This window comes from Kryptolebias marmoratus, linkage group LG19 (assembly GCF_001649575.2).
Source record: "Kryptolebias marmoratus isolate JLee-2015 linkage group LG19, ASM164957v2, whole genome shotgun sequence".
Taxonomy (NCBI): domain Eukaryota; kingdom Metazoa; phylum Chordata; class Actinopteri; order Cyprinodontiformes; family Rivulidae; genus Kryptolebias; species Kryptolebias marmoratus.
Window position 1 is genome coordinate 12047238 of NC_051448.1, and position 6582 is coordinate 12053819.

Sequence of the window (6582 nt, forward strand, 5' to 3'; positions counted from 1 at the left end):
TCGTCCGGTGGTGGTTGGACCTCTGGTTCGTCCATATATGGCTGGATTATTCCATCAATATCGCATTCAAATCTGCCCTCCCCGAATTCTTCATCGTCTAATCCTGATTCGGACAGGCCTCATCCTCAGATTCGAAATCAAATTCGCTGAAATCCGACGAGCTCGAGCTACTACATATACTACCGGTATCCATTTTGCCAGTGAGACAGTCATGGCGGTGCGCTTGGGACTCCCTTTGCTGACGTCATACACAAATGAGCCTCGTTTGCGTGTCCGAGACAATTGGCTCTATTATGTTTTCGGAAAGCCGTCGGAATGGTCTACAAAATTCAATTTTTTTACAGTTATTAGGTTGACTAATCTCCATCCGACGGCATGAACTTATTATTTGTTATAAAAAGAACCAGAAACGACGATTATATGATATTCAACAAAAGACGAGGTTTTTGCTCTTTAAAGAGAAACGCCCTGAACGAAGAAGAGTTTTGAATAGATTTTTTTAAAAACTAAAAAAGTGAGGAGAAAGAGGAGGAGAACAGTCAGGAAAAGGGAGGTTTAAGCCTCACTGAGAGTGGATGTGTGGCCTCAGAGTGACTCAGGGCGTGACTCACTGCAGCTGGCACTGCCTCCCCTTTACACACAGAAAATCACCAACACATAAAACCCTCTGGCGCTGTGCATGTTGCGTGCCTCCTTTTGCTCAGTGTTCTGCCAGATTCCACCTGTTGCAGATAACGCATAAGCTCTGCTTCATGCTCCGGTGATAGTGCTTCGGATCTTCCTGTGAATCAGCGCGTGATCAAATGTGAATACGGCCTGAGCGGGCGCAGCTTTCGCACAATCATGACTTAGAAGACAGATGCAGCTGAACGTGGCAATGTGGTGTTTGTGTTTGTGGGTGAGCCGTCTAACCACCTACTCAAGGGATTAGTGTAAGAGTGGTTGGGTGACTCATCGATCGTTGACTTTGGACGAGAGGGAGGAACGACGTGGCCAAGTCGTCCACATGGTGCATGTTTGTCACTCCACCTGTCCCTCACGGCGGCTCATACTCCCATGTCAAGATGTCTACTCACGCAAGCAACACTATTGCGGCCACATATCTGTGTCTGTGTCTTGCAGCAGATGTCTTTCTTTCGTTAGTCAGTTTGTGGTGGTGCAAGTAGGAGGATAACGATTGCAGGAACAGAAATGGCAGACGGCTGGGCTTGGAACATGACCCCGGCTCCGGGTCGGGCTGTTAGGCCATGCGTACGCTGCCTAACGAGCCATGAGTGATTGCTATGATCTTGCCACAAATAATTCATGAGGAGCCCTGCAGAGGAGCTATGGAGCTTAAAGTTGAGGGAGGGGTGGGGGCATCAAAACCACAGCCTGAGTGGAGCGTGTGTACGCGTGTGTGATTGGAAGACAGAGACAGATCCATCTGACAGATGTGTTCAAAATAGGAAGGAAATCCCCCATTACCTACAGCGCTGACAATGTTTGAGCGTTCCTGTGTTTCTGAACTTCTCTGTGTGCGCACTTATTTTTTTCTGAAGCTATTTGTGTTACTACATCTGAAAATGCACAGTGGGAGTGTTAACAGAGTGCATCACAATTGCAGGAAGTGTGTGATATTGTTGTAAAGCAAAGTGCTGCGGTGTTGAGATGTGATGAAGTGAGCTCAGATTTTCCCTGACAGCCCTAAATTCAGGCGCTTGTCTGTACAAGCTTTTTTTAATCCTTCTGCTTCTTCTGAAGATAAAGAGAAGACATAAACATAAACATATGATGATAAATGTCAGACTTTTGCCTGTGAATATTAAAATTGAGGTATAAATTATTCAATTTGGGTAATTTAAAATACATGTTGGTGAGCAGATATAAAATAAAGTGTTCATATCCTGATTTATGATTCATGACAGTTAACTATTGGTCAAATATTGGTCTACCAGGGATTTATGACAAGTACCAAAGTTTTTAAATGAAACTAGCATTTTTCAAAGGAATGCATCTTGCCCGCCAGCTGTCTTGCAGCCAAAGTTTTGAAAAAAAGTCTCCAACGATTTGTTAATGTTAAGGTTGATGCTCAACTACTCCCACACCAAATTTTAGATCAGGTTGACTCCTAAAGTTAGCCCCTCTTTCATGGACGCTCGGTGATAATCGTGTATTTGTTGACACGTTTTGTTGTCGTTTTTTTTAGATTCTCAATCATATGCGAAAAAACAAATGCTGCACTTTAATTTAATCTTGTTTTTTCATTAAATTGTTCAGTTTTAAATCCTTAGATGTGTAAAAAGGATGAGAAGAAAGTAAGGAAACCTGCAGACTACTGGATCTATCTTTGTTGCCAAGAAAACAACAACTCGAACGACTCTCCTGTGGGAGGGGAGTGAAAATAATCTGCATCTCATATTGTCTCATACTGATCCAGTAGTCTGCAGGTGTCCTTACCATTTTCTCATTCTCCCGCACCACTCCTAGGGTGTTCTTCCCAAAGTGCAAGGCATGTGAATTTAGCTTGTATAATCAAAGATTCTCATTTAGCTTAAAGCTTGGAACTCCACACTCACCAGTTTTGGAATTGCTAAAGCTTCCCAGGATGGGAAGCGAAACGTAAGAGCCTTGTAAGATCAAGATAGGTATATGAAACCCAACCAAATATTGAGATATTCTTACAGTTTTTTTTCTGGGTCTGTCTCACGTTTCATTAGTAAGAAGTGGAGTAGTTTTCTTGTAATCTGTAAATCTACTGTAATCTGTAAACCTACTTAAGACAAGAAAGCAAGAATCAAGAACTGCTCTGGCTGTTGTAGTACCTGTAATTACTGGAAACAAAGCAGGGTCACTAAGACACTGGCTGTTGTATTAATTCACTCCTGGTTCAGAAAACGTGTTAAAGTATGATCTTTCTGTAAGTCATGTACTTGTAAAAAAAAATCAGGCATTTTCGAACAAAGAGGTTGTTACAGATAATCAAAGCTGCATGGCTGTAGAGTTTGGTTTTCACAGGATACACTGATTGTGCACATTGCCGTTTAAGACGAAGACTTTACAGGTTAGTGAGTCCCGTTTGAGGAACAGAGACTAATAGAAACTGGGATGGAGACAGAGGTCCTGTGTAGGTCTCTGTGCAGTGTCATTAGAGAGGCAGTGGAGTCGTCTCGTTCCATCTGACATTTTTCAGTCTGTCTGAAAATGTCATGGAATGCCACCTTTTACATCTGGACATAATGTGCCTCTTCCTGCCCGGAGCTGTTGATCCCAACAATGGGGAAAAAAAAAACAACACCAACTTTTGCCCATTTTCTTTCCTTCTCCTGTTCCATTTATCTATAGTCTCAAGAAAGACTACAATCCCATAGCTCATAAATTTCCTTGCACCACTAGGCCTCTCGTCATTTTTGATTGCTTTATTTGGAGCTTTGACTGGGTGGGGGAGAAAATTCAAGAAGTGTGACAGAGAAAATAGCTTTGTTACATCCGGACAGCTTTAAACTTCAATCAACACTGACAAACAAAACACTGAAGTTATGGTTACTGCATTTATCGACACCTTCTAATGTCTTTTCTTTTCCACCACTGTGAATGAAATTGAACTTATTCCTCTTTCGATTTATCATAGCTTTGGGCTAAACAGTAGCTGAGCTGAAGAGGCAGTTAAAATATGGGAAAAAATTGCATCTGGTGTGGAAAATCCCAATGACGACAGATCCAACACAACTATATATTTGTTCAAGTAATAAAAGCACCTTCCTCAGGGGATTTTTTTTTTCTGACAACAATGCACAAGCCACCAACCTGTTAGCAGTGTCAGCATCAGCAGAGCTACTAGTGTTAGACGTTACCAGTATTTATAATTCAGCACCATCGGAAGCCTAATTAAGCAGATTACACCGACACAGAGTTAGGCTTATATCGTTCACCGGTAAGATTGTGAATGGAGACAATCATTCAGCACTGACTGTGGAATAAGTTACAAAAAAGTGCAAGTATTGGATTGATATTTGGTATCAATGATATTTATTTTTAAATGACTCAAAATGTTATTAGGAACAAAACAATCTTGACTTTCATTTCACATATTTTGTGGTTTTCTTGGTTCTTTGTCAAATCCTCTGTTACCCTCAGCGTTCGTTTGCTGGTTGCCTGTTTGCTGCTGGAGTCTTGCTTTTGTTTCGTTATTAAAGAGGATTTTTATTTTTTTTTTGAGATCCTGAATTCCCACTTACACGCTGCAAATTACAAATACAAATGAATTGGAGTTTTGTGGAAAATAAGAGCACCAACCTCAGTCAAAACAATGGCCCAACCCAATCAGGCTTAAATTGGCAATGCATTCTTTACAGAGGTTTAAATTCAACCTCATTTCAAATTAAACCTAATTCTCAGCGGTTAATAGCAGAGCTAATTAAGGTTTCAAAAAAAAAAAAAAAGAAGCAAAACACAAGCATTTGTTGTTGTGCTGCAGGGAATTTGCGCCTCACTTACAGGAAGTGAACTTAGATCTACAGCCTCTCAGTTTGGATTGGAGAGTGCTACTGTCTAGTCTATTTCTGTCTTTGCTACTCCATTGTCCTCGGTTGACTGCCTTCACATCAAGTGCTGGATTTATTTGGCCACTCTGCCAGCTCAGGCAGATAGACCCTACAGCTACCAACCAATATGCAAAAGTTAAAGTCAGTGTTAAGGTATAACTGTTTTGACTGTTTTCTCTACAGCTCAAGTTGTGTTCGCATCTTTTAAGACGTGGCGGATAAAAACGAGGCCTCGTGCTGTTGCCCTTTACATAATGATTTACTTTTGCTGAAAAGATGGATGTTATTAGAGGAGTTTCAAGCAAGTTACTTCTCTGTCTAAAGCTTCAGTCTTCTAGGTTTACATCGAGCCCAAAGAGGATAATGATCTTAATTAACTCCAAACCGCAATGAGCACATTACACACTTCCTTAGCGGTACACAACAAACCGCTGTGACTTATCTTTTAAAAACATAGAAGAAGAAATAGGAGGGTTTAATTACACCAGCAGACTGATTCAATTAGCTGAGCCGACTGCATTTTATGACCACTCAATTATGAAGCTCCAACAGTCGTGGAAATTGATATTACACCAGATTCGCGGGTAATCTGTTGCTGTTTTCTATAAATGACAAGAAAAAATAGTTCCCAAAATCGCATTCTGAGCGTCCATAGACTTCATTGAGTTTTTAATAAGCTCCTGCTAATGGGATTTTCTCAGTGCAATTTTACACAGTGGTAGTCAGTACTGATGTGTTAAGATAAGTGTTTGAATTTCCTTTTATTTTCTCTTGACACAAAAGCAGGGAACCCAGGCTCAAAGGCCTCCATGTGAGAGTTTTTCAGTGGAATGTTAAAAGGGCTGCTCTAATCTCGACATAATCACCTGAAGTATTTCAGCTGGCTGCAGTCATTTTGGAACACGCATTAGTTTGTTGACAATTCATTTAACCCTCCTGAAGCCCTCGTAACTGAAGAGAGGAAGAGAAGCCCTTGTTTTTTGGGGTCCATTTGACCCGACGGCCACGGAAGGGTTAAGAACTCTATCCATCCATCCATCTGGGCCTGGTGTAGTAGTCTTACACTAGGCCCAGTGCCTCTCTCCATAGGCAACTTCAGAGTAGACTAAGGTCCAGCTCTCAGGGAGATTGGTTCCAGAACACAAACAGTTTGTTGAGGTGTGCCCAACTATATCTAGTCGGTACTTCTCAACCTTGCGCATAAGTTCAAGCTCCTTCCCCACCAGAGAGGTGCCTTTCCATGTCCCAAGAACCAGCTTTGGTAAGCCAGGGTCAAAGCACCAAGGCCCCCACCTTCAGCTGCTGCCCATAGCACTCTGTACCCAACCAATATTGCCCCTCCTGCAAGTGGTGGGCCACAGCAAGATAAACCCATGTAACTCCTTCAGGCTGAGCGTGACCAGGCCCCATGGGTAGCGGCCCGATCACCAGGCCCTTGCTGACAAGCCCCTCCCCCAGGCCTGTCTCTAGGGTAACCCAAAACAAGTGATATCGAATCACACTTTTTGTCTGGCCTGTCACCTACGACCTATCTGCCTTGGGAGACCCCACTGGGGGCCATTTCCCCCCGACAGCATAGCTCCCAGGATCATTCAGGCACACAAACTCCTCCACCATGAAAAGGTAGCGATTCACGGAGGAGTCATTTAAGAACTAATACTACTAATTTAAAAATATGTGTATTTGGGCAAAAATTGAGCAATTGTTCATGTAACAATTAATATGGACTGGGTGGTAGAAGTGGGGTTTCTGGAGGTTTTCTTCAAGGTTCACTGTTGTATCAATCAAACGGCCAACATTTTGGAGAAAAGAATCATTTTGTTGGAATAAAGTCAAAATTTATGTTGAGATCTGAAAATCTGCTTATGCATTTTTACTTTTTTTAATGTCTTCTCTTGCATTTACATTGATACTTTGATAGAATTCTTTTTTTTCATTTAATTTTATTTGTTTGTGTTTATTTTCTTGTGATGACAGACATACTCACATGTTTAAAATATAATAAAGCTATTTATGAGTTATCCAATTCTTTGACACTTCATTTTTCATGGATTTTCTG

General features: G+C 41.5%; 1 protein-coding gene across 1 annotated transcript in view; it reads left to right on the forward strand.

Moving 5' to 3' along the window:
* The window catches only part of xkr6b (XK, Kell blood group complex subunit-related family, member 6b), a 60595-nt gene that overhangs the window by 51066 nt on the left and 2947 nt on the right, over positions 1–6582 (forward strand). The window lies entirely within an intron of this gene.